Here is a 15,916-nt window from a genome sequence, read left to right on the forward strand (position 1 = left end):
TGTAAATATAATATAATATATAATTAATTAATTACATAAATTATATATTATATATATATATATATATATATATATATATATATATATATATATATATTATAAATTAAAACTGTCGGCATAAACAAATAAGCGATTGTGAGCTGTATGGGCTAGCCATGCGATCGCATGGCCTTTGCACCTCAGCCCCATGTGATCGCATGGTGAGGTTAGGTAGTGAACATCCTTTAAATCGAATGAGATCAGGTTTTTCATTCATTCAATTCATCCCACTGTCTCTCGACTACTTCCTCTCTCTCTATATATAATTATATTATTATTAATATTAAGATTATCAAAGTATTAGTATTAGTATTAGTGTTATTAGGTAGTGTTATTAGTAGTATTATACATAAAATATTACGACGAGGTCACGAGCGAGTTATTTTCAAAATGGATTTTTGAGCGGGATAAAGCTAAGGAAATTATGGGTTATAGCTATGGAGGTTATGGGTAAGGTTTAGGGTATGCTCGTGAGCCAAATCTAGTGTTTATCATCTCCGTTGCGTCTATGTACTTTCCTGCAATATTGAATCACAATATTGATACGTGTTCACTCATAACTTAACTTTTATATATTATTAGTGTATCTCTGACTAGTGCTCGAGTATATATGTTTATGCATGCTTGTATGTTTAATTTTGTCGTTAGATAACTTATCATAAAATATGAATTTGATACATATGCGATTTGTGAGGCCCCGTACAAAATTAACGTGTACGGGTCATCAACAACAGGATCATTACAAGGTCAAACACTATATGCTATTTTAAAATAAGTTTGCATTCATAAAAAAAGGGTAACGTCTTTACCGACGTCAAATGTTTTACAAAAGATAGTGTGCTTCTACGAATAGAAAGCAATAACACAAGTACGAGACTCAATTACAATTTCATTTGTTCAAAAGTAACATAGTTCGTGAATGCAAAGTAAAAGTTTCATGCAGAGACATCTCTAAACAAAAGCAGTGGGAGTCTACATAGCAAGTATAACAGCGAGACTAATACACCGGAAGCATCAAACGTCTAAGCACCTGAGCAATAACATGCTTAAAAATGTCAACACGAATGTTGGTGAGCTATAGTTTAATTGTAACAGTAATGTAAGGTAGGCCACGAGATTTCGTATTTCAAAACAGTATGAAAAGTATATGCTTAACCGTGTGCACTTGGTAACTAACTTAACGTAATATCACCCCCCTAAAAGTACACTTGGCTAGTGCGTAAGTCTACGAAGTATTAAACACCCGTTAAATGCTAGCGTGACTAGCCCGAGTGGGGATGTCAAACCCTATGGATCCATATCTAAGATTCGCGTTCACCGGTTCAAAAACCAATGACTAAACGTTACCGAGCTAAGGGGAAAGTTTATGCCGTTATATAACCCACACATATATAAAGTTTAAGTACTCGTGCCTAGTAAGTAAAACATAAAAATCTCATGTATTCTCAGTCCCAAAAATAGTTGAAGTAAAAAGGGATGTTATAACTCACAGTGAATAAGCAGTAAAAGTCGATACGAGGTAAGTAAGCAAGTAAGGTGGTCCGAAAGGTCCTCAACCTAAGTCAAAAGTTACTAAGTTAGTAATTCGTTCCCAAAGGTTTAAAAGTACGTAAGTTAAGTCTTAAGTATCATCATCATCAACATCATACGTAAAAAGTAAAGTAAGTTTTCAATCGAGAATGGAGACCAAAATAAAGGCTGAATTCGTTCAGCTTCTACGACCTCTATACAAACTGAAATGACTTGAGGCCAGTGACCATGGCTCCGTATGTGAGTCTTCTAACAGCTGACAAATTTTCAGAACCTAACTCGTCTTTGTTTGACCGTGGTGACGGTTTAAGTGCGAGTAGGTCAGAAATTTCAGCACAACGTTACAAGGGCGTAGTGACTTTCGGAAGGCTATAAATCCTAAACCGTACATCGGATTTAGGCGAGGCCTAAACGAAAAGTCATCTACTCGAACCGAAATAACTGGAAATCAACTTTTCCAGAAGCCCAGGGGCTGATCAGACCCTGAAAAACAGAAAGTAAGTGCTCTGTTGGGTTTCTCGGTGTTTGATGCTCATCACGGTTCTCATCCTTGATGCGTATAAGCCTCAAGTGTACAACTCTTGATGTTTTAGCATCACTTTAACCAAGGTTTAACCATAAACACACAATTTTAAGACTAGGAAACAAAATACAATTCATGTAAGAGTTTGAGCAAGATGATGAACCAAAGTTACATTAATTTCCTAGTTTCAACACAATCACAAGTTCTATTAAGCTATAAACTTTGAATCAAACTAAATGAGCAAGATCTTAAGCTATAGAACTTAGATCTTAGCTAAATATTAAAGACCTTAGACTACAAAGTCTAGATCTCATGTTCTTGGTGAAACCCTAAGTCATAACACTTAGACTTTCAACTTTTACACAACCATAAGTTGTGAAACTTAGATCTTGTAAAGTAATATGAACATAATCAAATGAACTTTTGTTTAAACCAAGTAGAAGATCATAAGTTACACAACTTAGATCAAACACAAAAATGAAACCCTAAGCTAGAGAGCTTGGATTCCTAACAACACTTATGAGATCTCAAGCTAGCAAGCTTACATCTTTTGTTTCTTGAAAACACAAGGCACAAATCTAAACTACAACAAACAAAAGAAGATCATAAGCTACAACTTTGATCTTAATAACCTTTTGTAGAAACATCAAGCTAGTAAGCTTGTATTTCAAACTTTCTTGAAGATCCATAAAGTAAAGTGTTGGATCTTCAAGTTACATGAAGATCATAAATATAGATTTTGATCTTTAAACATAAATAGAGAGATCATAAGTTATAGAACTTAGATCTAACATAAGTAAATAAGATTAAAAGCTAAAAAGTTTTAATCCTCCATGTTATTGCATTTTTCAAAACAAAGTTTGAATCTACAAGAGTTATGAAGATTCAAGTAACAAAACATGAATCTTTGATGATAATGATGATGAATCACGAAAATGATGAAGAAAAGGAAGAGAAAGGAGATCAAGAACACTTACAATTCTTTAAATATTTGAGAGAGAACTAGAGTGAGAAAGTAGAGAGAAGTATGTGTGTGTGAAATGGAATGAAATGAGAATGAAATGAGCCATTAAAAAAATAAAGTGATGGTGAGGGTGGTGATGGTGGCTGACGGTTTGGAGGGTGTGGGGGGGGACCATTTTGGCCTCATGTGGTGGTGGCATGGTGTGGTCCATGGTGGTGGTACAAAGTTATGTTGGAATGTTGGGTGACATGCAACAAAGGATAAGTATTAGTACATAAGCATGCATAATACTTGTCTCATTATTTCATGGACTTAATTATTAATGACATGGGCTAATTAACCCATTAAGTGGTCCAGTAAGTTGAGTAGGTTGGGCCATGGAAGTCCATTAAGGTGTTAAGTCCATTAAGGTAACTAGTAAGCATTAGTAAGCACTAAGCATGATTAAGGAACTATAAAGCCAAGTAATTGTCATTAATAAATAACAATTAAGTTTACGTAGTCATAATATTCCAATTATGACAAAAGTTTAACGCGTACCAAGTACGTAGCTCATTTTAAACGATAAGTGACACTAACGGTCGTAAATGAAATCAAGAATCACCTTAAGTAACTAAGTACCTAAAAACACATTGTAAGGCATTAACGAATGTAATTAACATAATTGATGATCCCAGAATATAATCTATCTCGGTACGCACAAATACGCAGTTTCGTGAAAGAAATAAATATAATTAAAAGTCGAAAAATTCAGGTCGTTACATTACCCACCTGTTAAAGAAAGTTTCGTCTCGAAATTTAAGCTGAGGTCGATGGTGGAGTCGTGAAAAGGTGAGGTTACTTCTGCATCATTTGATCCTCTCTCTCCCAAGTAAACTCAGGCCCTCGTTTGGCATTCCAACGGACTCGGACAATTGGGATCTTGTTACGTTTCAAGGTCTTGATCTCACGGTCCATAATTTCAATGGGTTCTTCCACGAAGTGGAGTTTGTCATCAATCGTAAGTTCTTCTAGTGGTATGACAAGTTCTGGTTCAGCAAGACACTTCTTCATATTCGATACGTGAAAGGTAGGATGAACGGAGCTCAACTGAGTCGGAAGATCCAAACGGTAAGCAACGAGTCCAACACGCTCCAAGATTTCAAAAGGACCGATGTATCGCGGGTTTAACTTTCCACGCATTCCGAAAAGGATTACACCTTTCCAAGGTGCGACTTTCAACATTACGCGATCACCCACTTTGAATTCGAAGTCCTTTCGTTTAAGGTCGGCATAGCTCTTCTGGCAATCACGGGCCGTCTTGAGCCTCGCTTCAATTTGAACAATCTTCTCGGTTGTTTCATGGACGAGTTCGGGTCCGGTGATTTGCTTCTCACCCACTTAGGCCCAACAAATAGGAGAACGGAATTTGCGACCATACAACGCTTCGAAAGGTGCGACATTAATGCTTGAATGATAACTGTTGTTGTAAGAGAATTCGGCTAGCAGCAAATGCTTTTCCCAAGCTTTTCCGAAATCAATAACACAAGCATGCAACATGTCCTCCAAAGTTTGAATCGTTCGCTCGCTTTTTCCGTCGGTTTTCGGGTGATACGCAGTGCTCATGTCGAGATGAGTCCTCAAGGCTTCTTGCAAAGAACGTCAAAATCTAGAAGCGAAACGGGTATCGCGATCTAAGATAATCGATAAAGGCACACCATAACGAGATACAATTTCCTTTATGTATAGCTGAGCGAGTTTTTCCATCGTATCAGTTTCTTTCATGGCTAAGAAGTGTGCAGATTTGGTAAAACGGTCAACAATAACCCAGATGGTATCGTATCCGCCCACCGTCTTTGGTAGTTTCATAATGAAGTCCATCGTTATCCTTTCCCACTTCCATTGCGGGATTTCGGGTTGCTGAAGTAACCCGGATGGCCTTTGATGTTTGGCCTTAACCTTTGAACAAGTCAAATACTTCCCAACGTAAGTAGCAACATCCTTCTTGAGATTAAGCCACCAATACTGCTCCTTGAGATCGTGGTACATCTTACCGGCTCCTGGATGAATCGAATATCTTGACTTGTAGGCTTCGTCTAGAATGAGGCTTCGTAAATCCCCATAAATAGGCACCCAGATTCTTCAGGAAAAGTACCAGAGTCCAGTCTCCTTGACCTCAAATCGAGAAAGGAGAATGTTCAAATGTTCATGAGAAATATTCTCCTCTTTGAGAGCCTCATCTTGGGCTACTCGAATTTGGCTATTGAGATTCGAATGGATGGTGATGTTCAAGGCTCAGACACGAAGAGGTACCATTCTTTCCTTTCAGCTCAAAGCATCGGCTACAACGTTTGCCTCGCCAGGATGGTAACGAATTTCACAATCATAGTCGTTCAGCATCTCGATCCATCGTCGCTGTCTCATGTTCAGTTGCTTCTGGTCAAAGATGTGTTGAAGGCTTTTATAGTCGGTGAAGATGGTACTCTTTGTTCCATAAAGATAGTGTCTCCATAGTTTTAGTGCAAAGACAACAGCTCCAAGCTCGAGATCGTGCGTTGTGTAATTTCGCTCGTGAACCTTCAGTTGTCGAGAGGCGTAAGCAATGACCTTCGTCCGTTGCATCAATACACACCCGAAACCATTTTTCGAGTCATCGCAATACACAACGAAGTCATCACTGCCGTCGGGAAGGGACAAGATAAGTGCGGTAGTTAACTTCTGCTTCAGGGCTTGGAATGTCAACTCTTGCTCGGCGGCCCAAACGAACTTCTTCTCTTTGTGAGTCAATGCGGTCAATGGACGTTGATGTAGCGCGAGGTGTATACGAAATAGTTATATTTTTATTGCAAAATACTATGAAATACGATACAATTTTACACAATTTATTTATTTATTTATTGAATGGGATATACCTAAACCTTGCTACAACACTTATAGGCAGTGTACCTAATCGTAGAGTAGTGTAGTTTTTAGTAAGTCCGGTTCATTCCACAGGGAGCTAGTGATACGTACTATATTTTTAACAACTATATTTGTATAAAATATATATAATTATATATAGTAATATTATTATAAAAGGGGGGTTTTACCGTTTAATGATCGGTTTGTCGATTTTATATTTTAAGCGTAAAGATAAATGACGATAATATAAATGACAGAATTTAAATTGCGATAAAGTAAATTGCAGTAATTAAAATGACAGTAAATAAAGGTACGATGAAATATGAAATAAAAGTATTATGCTTATTTAAACTTCTGTAGTCATGATGTTTGACGTTTTGATTAATTGTTACCCGGGTTAATTGTCCTTTGTCCTGGATTTATTTGATACCTATCTGGTTTTTGTCCATAATAGTCCATCGGTCATAATTATAAAATGCTCATCAAATTAACCTTATTCCCGAAGTCAAATATTCCAACTAATTAGGGATTCGAACTGTAACAAGGTTTTAATACTTTGTTAACAATTACACCAATTATCCTAGTATGTAATCCACCCCTGTTTTAATGAGATATGAATATTAATTTACCCACTTGATTAGAATGAATAATCAATTACCCAACCCGTCTAATTAATTAAATGATCGTAAAACGTCACTAAATAGGACATACATAATCATTTTAATAATTATTAGATTAACTAATTTGAAGATAGGTTCGACAGGTTCTAATGAGTTGTTGTTCAATTTAGACAATACCCCTACCTATTAATAGTCAATAGTCCAATGTCCACAAGTGTCGGTCTTTTGTCCAAACCTTAATTATGGTACAAAATCTAATAACCCCATCTTAATATTTAGTCCAACATCACGATTACTTCGGCTCAAATAAGCATAATAATAACTTAGTTACGATACATTAATTGAAAAAGGAAGAACATAGCTTACAATGATTATTTATCGCGTAGCGTTACACGGACAGAATTTTGACTTTAAAACCCGTAAAACATTCCTTACAATAACGCAATTATTATTAAACTTCATTTTAAATTAAAATTATTAAAAATATAATTATGATTACAGAGGAAGAAGAAGAAAAAGGTGTATATTACTCGTTCAATTCGCTGCCTTTTATAGATGTGAGCTGAGATTGGGATCCATGCGATCGCATGGATTCCCTTTGTTATTTCCATGCGATCGCATGGACAGACTGGCCAGCATACATCACTTTGTTTTCTAGTTTTGTCGACGTTTTAATTAACTATATATAATTTATATAATTTATATTAATTATATATATTATATTATATTCTTGTGCATAGTTGACTTGTAATTTTAGGTCCGTTGCGTCGCACGTTGATAGTTGGTTCATGTCCCGGTTCCGGATTTTCGAACGTCCTTTCGTACGCGGAGATATCTTGTACTTTGCATTCCGCGACTCGTACTGTTGTCATTTTTAGACGTTTCTTATCAATAAATGGAACCACTTGAATTATATCTTGTTCATTTGAGCTTTTTGGTCATTTGCGTCTTCAAATCGTCGTTTTCTTCTTTTGTCTTCGCACTTATTTATTTAAACAAATATTACATAAAAATAGAACAATTGCAACTAAAAGCTTTACATATTTGAAGGATATTGTGCCTAAATATATGTTCATTTGGAGCACTATCAAACGTGCAATCAGAGAGAAACCTCCAATGAACCTACGATAATAACCGACGAGACCTAAAAATTGACGAATATGAGTAGGAGTAGTGGGGGTTACCCACTTGCTGATGGTTTCGATCTTTGCGGGGTCGACTTTGTTACCTTGATCACTTATGACATGGCCAAGAAATTGAACTTCCTTCAACCAAAACTCACACTTGGAGAATTTGGCATAAAGTTGCTCTTGTCTCAAGAGTTCCAGTACGAGTCGGAGATGTTTCTCATGTTCTGCTTCACTTTTGGAGTAGATGAGGATATCATCTATGAAGATGATAACGAATTTGTCTAGGTATGGCTTGCATACATGGTTCATGAGATCCATAAACACAGCAGGTGCGTTAGTTAAACCGAATGGCATCACGAGAAACTCATAATGACCATAACGAGTTCGGAACGCAGTCTTAAGTACATTGCTCTCCTTCACCCTCAACTGGTGATAATCGGATGGCAAATCGATCTTAGAGTAAATGCTTGATCCTTGCAGCAGATCGAAAAGATCGTCAATTCTAAGAAGGGGATACCGATTCTTGATCGTCAATTTGTTGAGTTCGCGGTAGTCGATACACATGCGGAAAGATCCGTCCTTCTTCTTCACAAACAATACAGGAGCGCCCCAAGGCGAAGAGCTTGGTTGGATAAATCCACGGTCTAACAATTCCTGTAGTTGACTCTGCAACTCTTGCTTTCGGAAGGTGCAAGTCAATAAGGTACGCGAGCTACAGGTGCACCTCACGGCACTAAATCAATCTGGAATTCCACTGATCGCAGTAGCGGTAATCCAGGTAACTCTTCTGGAAAGACGTCAATAATTCGTTCACAATCTGTACATCATCAACGCTCTTCTCCTCGGTTTCTAACTTCTTCACATGTGCCAGAATAGCAAAACGCCCTTTCCTCATGACTTTCTGTGCCTTCATGCAACTAATAAGGTTCAACCTTGGGCTACCTTTCTCTCCGTATACAATCAATGGCGCACCGTCTTTGCGAGGTATACGGATAATCTTCTCTCCACAAACAACTTCTGCTCTTACTTTGGATAACCAGTCCATACCAACTATCACGTCGAAACTTCCCAACTTGATGGGTATCAAATCAATCTCGAAGTCCACACCAGCTAGGTTTATTATACCTCCTCGGCCAATTTGGTCAGCTTTCTCAAGTTTCCCATTGGCTACTTCAACAAGAATACTCTCGTCTAAAGGTACTAACGACCAGTCTATCTTAGAACAAAAGTGTCTATCTACGTAACTCCTATCGGCACCAGTATCAAACAACAGAAGCAAATAGTTTATTGATAGTGAATGTACCTGTGACCAAGTCAAGATCCTCACAGGCATCCCTGGTGTTCATGTTGAAACCCTTCCACGTGCCGGTCCGCCATCCTTCTTCTTGTTCGGGCATTTATTCTTGAAGTAGCCCTGTTGACCGCACTCAAAACTCTTTCTTGGTCCAGTAGGGTTTGTCTTCACAGCTGGGGTGGTGATCTTACAATCTTTTCCAATGTGCCCTGTCCTCTTACACTTTTCACATACCACGTTGCAGTACCCAGTATGATGCTTATAGCATCTCTTTCACTGCGCGAGACTACCCTTGTAGTTAGGGTTCGAGCTAGGGTTCGAGTTGGGGTTCCTCCAGTCGTTGTTTCCCTTGAAACTCTCATGACTCTTAGTTGGGTTCTGATCAAAGACCTTTCCTTTGTTGCCTTTCCACTTACGCTTCTCATTACCAGCTCCTGATTCTGATTTCGCTTTCTCTGGTTCCTTGCGAGTGATCTGGTTCATCAGGGTGTGCGCCATGCGCATAGATTCCAGGACATCTGCAGGTTTCGTAGAGGTAACATTTCCCTGAATGGTCTTGGAAAGTCCCACAAATACCGTTCCATTCGCTTAAATTCAGGGGTAACCATCGTGGGGCACATCAAAGCTAACTCTAAGTACCTGCGGTTATAGCCATCAAGATCATTCCCTACAACTTTCAGTTCCCAAAACTCCGCTTCCATCTTCTGATTTTCGGTTCTGGGGCAGTACTCCTCGATCATAGCACTTTTAAACTCCTCCCATGGTGTAGCATAAGCCTCGTCAATTTCCTTAGCCTGGGAAAGTATGTTCCACCAGGTTAAAGCGCCATCCGACAACGTGCAAGAGGCGTACTTAGTTTTGTTCACTTCTGAACAGTTACTTAAGCGGAATACAGCTTCCAACTTCTCAAACCACCTTGTTAATCCAACCGGCCCCTCAGTACCACTAAAATTGTGGGGCTTGCAGCTCTGGAATTCCTTATAGGTACACCCGTTATGAATGTTCTGGTTAGCCGCTGGAGCTTAGGGGTTGACATTCGCCATTGTTGCGGCTACTTGAGCAGTTATCATTTCCTCAATCTGTGCCGTTGTGGGCGTTTCCCTTGGAACTCTTCCGTTTGCCATTGCTTTTCTAATCAAAATTTTGACTTAAGTCAAAATCCAGTATTCAATAAGTCATAATATTATAGTATATGGTAACCAACATGGAAACAGCACAATACACGTTAACTAAGCAGGGAAAACAGCAGCAGATAGCACAAAAGCCAACATGCAATAACTTAAATACACATCGTACAATAATTAAACAATATTAAGTTCCATTCATTAATATTAAAGTTTCATACATCTCCATAAGGTTCGTACAATACATGCATAAAACAAGAAACTACTAACGGGATTACATAATGATATCTAATACGATAGCCCTATGGTGATGATGGGTAAATGATGTCCATCAGGTGGGTCATCTGGTCCTCGAGCTCAGTCACCCGAGCACGGAGGGTATGCACTTCCCTTGTCAGCTCCTCGACGGTGGGAGATGCTGGTTGTGCAAATGGTGCAGGTGGCGCCGGTGGTGCAGACGGTGCAGTTCCAGAAGTAGAAAGCGCATAACGAGCAGCCTTATACACGAATGAATCAGCAGGATACGATACTACCCGCTTACGGGCGGTAACTCAAACCAACTGTCCATGTGCGTCCACGAACGGTCTACCTCCATTAACCCTGGAATAATAGTACCATCGAAACAATACCGCTTCTTCGGCGGGGTAGAGGGCGGCTGCACGGGCTCCTCCTCAGGGTCCTCCTCGGAATCATCCTCGAAATACTCCTCGGAATCCTCCTCGCTAGTGTCATCGGATGATGAATCGTCTGAATCATCTGAAGGTGGATCTGCCTGGCCGGTGGTCATAAGTCGATATCTACCAGGTGGAATCGGCATGACACGTCCATCAGCAAGGCGTCTAGCCCAATGTCCATGCTCATTACGGAAAGGACCGTCTCCGTCTCCCCCAGGGATCACAGTATCACCGGAACGGTGCTGTGGCTCCGGGAGTCTAAGGCTGGGTGGAGCTGGAATCTCCGCGGGATCCTCATCTCCGTCTGAGACGTCCATCAGGTCAAGCACGAGTCCACTGGAAGGTGAATCGCCAGAGTCGTCGGAGGGTAGCGGTAACGGGATCTGTGAGTCAGCAACAATGGTAGGCGATGCAGCGGACGGATCTGAGTCACTCTCCAAATCAACGATAATGGCGGTATGTCCGACATCTGAACAAGGAAAAATAACTTTTTCCATGTCAGTAAGACATATAGCAAGCACGTAATTAGGCACTACAGCATCCTAGCAGTACATAGCATGGCAATATTAACAGTATTAAACAAAAGTAACATGCAAGCAAAGGCAGATAGTAGCATGCAGAAGTGAGAATAAACAGTAGCATATAGTAAGTTCACATAGCAGTAAAAGTAAGCAGTAACATGCAGCAAGTTCTGTAGAAACAAGTAAACAAGCAAGTTGTAGATTAGTCCTATTAGTAAATCCTACTCGGTCTGGTCTAGACTCACTAATGCAACCTACTTCCCTACAACCAATGCTCTGATACCAAATGTGACGCCCCGTACAAAATTAACGTGTACGGATCATCAACAACAGGATCATTACAAGGTCAAACACTATATGCTGTTTTAAAATAAGTTTGCATTCATAAAAAGGGGTAACGACTTTACCGACGTCAAATGTTTTACAAACGATAGTGTGCTTCTACAAATAGAAAGCAATAACACAAGTACGAGACTCAAAGGTCATTAAAATTTCATTTGTTCAAAAGTAACATAGTTCGTAAATGCAAAGTAAAAGTTTTATGCAGAGACATCTCTAAACAAAAGCAGCGGGAGTCTACACATCAAGTCTAACAGCGAGACTAATACAGCGAAAGCATCAAACGTCTAAGCACCTGAGAAATAACATGCTTAAAAATGTCAACACGAATGTTGGTGAGCTATAGTTTAATTGTAATAGTAATGTAAGGTAGGCCACGAGATTTCGTATTTCAAAACAGTATGAAAAGTATATGCTTAACCGTGGGTACTTGATAACTAACTTAACGTAATATCACCCCCTAAAAGTACACTTGGCGAGTGCGTAAGTCTACGAAGTATTAAACACCCGTTAAATGCTAGCGCGACTAGCCCGAGTGGGGATGTAAAACCCTATGGATCCATATCTAAGATTCGCGTTCACCGGTTCAAAAACCATTGACTAAACGTTACCGAGCTAAGGGGAAAGTTTATTCCGTTATATAACCCACACATATATAAAGTTTAAGTACTCGTGCCTAGTAAGTAAAACATAAAAAGCGCATGTATTCTCAGTCCCAAAAATAGTTGAAGTAAAAAGGGATGTTATAACTCATAGTGAATATGCAGTAAAAGTCGATACGAGGTAAGTGTAACAACCCAACCCGTTAACCAACCAAGAACGCAGAAAAAAAAAATATTTTGCTGGTACAGCACATGGCGCGGCGCGCCATATGGCCGCACGGCGCGCCAAAGTGGCCTGTCCAAAAAGTCATGAAATGCGAAAATGTTCGACCACTTCCCGACGTATTTAGACAAAACGCTTTTAACCATACATTAATATATGTAGAACTAACACGTTCCATTAATAAAATTAGTTTTACGAAGACCGGGCCCACATTGGCCGTTTTACGACTTTCGTACGAAAATACAAGTTTTCAACCACATGATTTGTAATACAAAATTAAGGTCGAGCATGGCGATTGGGGATACGCTACCCAATCCTAATCAATCCAAAAGCAAGCCTTCTAAAGCAACTACGCGAGTCCACTAGTCCCCGCTTACCCGAGCCTCCGCATCCATGCAATCTATAAAAGAGTCAACAACGAGAGGGTAAGCTAACGCTTAGTGAGTGAAAATATACTACATACATATATATGTATAAAATGGACACGCCACAATAATAATCAAATAGCGCATACCGAAGCATCCAAGTATAAGGCAAGCTAAACCTAGCATACCGTGCGTTCACTAAGCACAAGCTAACGACACCAACAATATAGTAAGTTCGCAAACAACGTTGCGAACAATGCCAATAAGCTACAACCAGAAGGTTAGCTACATCACATCAATACAACATTATACGTATACAATATATATATAACAACGCGTAAAACTCCCAAGGTTAACCATAACGCTATGGTGCTACCGGCTCGTGGTTCACACCATACGCAATTGAGTCATACTCTTTTATAGTGCTACCGGCTCGTGGTTCACACTCGATGCTACTGGCTCGTGGTTCACATCAATTATTTTATAGTGCTACCGGCTCGTGGTTCACACTCGATGCTACCGGCTCGTGGTTCACATCAATTATTTTATAGTGCTACCGGCTCGTGGTTCACACTCGATGCTACCGGCTCGTGGTTCACATCAATTATTTTATAGTGCTACCGGCTCGTGGTTCACACTCGATGCTACCGGCTCGTGGTTCACATCAATTATTTTATAGTGCTACCGGCTCGTGGTTCACACTCGATGCTACCGGCTCGTGGTTCACATCCTATCACACACACACATTATGGCACTACCGGCTCGATGGTTCATACCATAACATTCACAAATAAATACGCCATATACACATACGTATAATTATTCCACTCACAATACTACCCTTCGCCATTGGGATTATATCTAAGTCCGCATCACAATATTAACCCTTCGCCATTGGGGTTATATAATCCACATCATACCGCGTGTGATAATGTACACACAAATTGTGTACCCCGCCAAAGGTGGCCAACCAAAACGCACAACCGTGCCAATTGGACCTATACACAAGTCCATCAAATCCACCTATATGTGAAGTGAGCTCTATAACCAAGAAACACTTCAACCCGACCCGCACCCATCCTACACATACATATGCACATAGGATATTAACACTCACCTTGTCGCCTTGATGAATGCTTCCAAATAAACCGCCACGCGCCAATGGAAAGTACCTATTCCATTATCACAAATACAATAACACGATTAGGGTTGACTTACAAACCAACCCATATGACACTTAGTGCAATTTCGACCCAAATGCACTTCCAAGTACAAACCGCGCCCAAAATTAACCAATAATCACTAACACAAGTGAAAATGGTCTTAATACGCTAATTAAACCCGATCATAGGTGTTAAACACCTATCTTGCCCAAAAAGACACTTAAACCCTAATTTGACCCATAAGAAGTCAATATCACGCCATTAGCAAGTTTTGACACCAAAACATATTTAACTCGGTTCTATGCTTCAACTTAATCCATTTTAAGTTTATAAACCTTATTAAATCGACAATTGGGTCATAACCGTCACCAAACCCTAATTTTGACCCATAGTCAAAATTAGTCAACCAAATAACCCTAAATGGGTTCCAATACTTCCATAATCACGAAACCTAGTGATTAAACCCAATTACAAGTCCTAACCATGGCCAATTAGTTCACCAACACAAAATCCACCAACAATAATAATAAACCCGATTACTAGCATCCACAAACTCAATTCAAGAGTTTGAATGGGTTTATTAACAATTTAAGTTCAAACCCTAACTTGAATATCAAATCACTAAGATGAAATTCGAAGTTAGAACTTACCAATACCGCCAAAATGATGCCGTTGATGAGTAGAACAACTTTAATACCCGAGGTTTGACCCGAAACACCCTTCTTCTTCTCCAATTGGAGCTCTCTCTCTCTAAAGCTCTACTCTCACTCTAGGGTTTGAAGATGAGAGTGTTTGATGAGTGAAAATGTGATCCAAACTGATCAAAGGATCAGTTTTGATGACCCCAAACCGACCCCAAGTGAAAAGACCAAAGTACCCTTCATTTAGACCTTTTAAAAAGGCTGAAAATTGCATCAGACGGGTTCGGCGCGCCGCGTCGAAAGGTGGAGCGCCGCTCCAACCTACAGGTCAGTTTTCAGAAACTTGTTTTGGCCATAACTTTTTGACCGTAGCTCCGTTTTCGATGAATCAAATATCGTTGGAAACGTAATAAGATTTCCTTTCCAATGGTAAGGCTTTGAAACATCAACACAAACTTTATTTGGGGTTGAAAAGATACGTACACACCTTGCCACTTCAGACAACGTCCAGTTTCCTTCGACGTTCGAGCAAGCAACACGTACCCTTCATACACGCATCGTACACCATAAATACATTATGTACAATAAATATTTGGGTCTTACAACTCTCCCCCACTTAAACTCGATCACGTCCTCGTGATCTTCTCCACTTAACCAATCCGGACCTACTCAACGATCCTCACTCAAGTCCCAATACGAACTTTCCTAGACAATTCTTCCCAATGGATCACTTTTAACAACTAAAATCGTCAACCGTGATTTATCAAAACCATAATCCGAGCACTAAAACCTGCTCAATTTCCCATATCGGGAAAAACTCAATCAACCTCGTACCAAGATATAAATTCCTTAGCGTACCTTTACCACGGACAACGCTAAAAGTGACCAAGTCTCAACCTAAAGTCAACAATCCGAACGTTGAAGATCGAACCACATGAATCCTCACGGATTACTCTTACCACTAAACATCCTTTGTAGTGCGCAATACAACCAATACGCCACTATCCTAACATCATAAGCAACGACTAAAACCAAAAGCGCCCAAAACGACTATGGCAACGCTAATCCTAAGGTGTCCAAAATCGACTATTGTCACACCCGTAACAACACGTGAGCGAAACACGGCTATCGCAATCACTAATCACACAACATGGTCCTCACGATCCCACCATCGGTGTATAAAACAACCAATAGATCACTCAACACCAGATGAAGTCAGCGGACCCCGAAGGTCATGCTCCACCAATCAAAAATACTATGATGAAGTCAGCGGACCCCGAAGGT

This window comes from Rutidosis leptorrhynchoides, chromosome 1 (genome assembly GCF_046630445.1).
Source record: "Rutidosis leptorrhynchoides isolate AG116_Rl617_1_P2 chromosome 1, CSIRO_AGI_Rlap_v1, whole genome shotgun sequence".
NCBI lineage: Eukaryota > Viridiplantae > Streptophyta > Magnoliopsida > Asterales > Asteraceae > Rutidosis > Rutidosis leptorrhynchoides.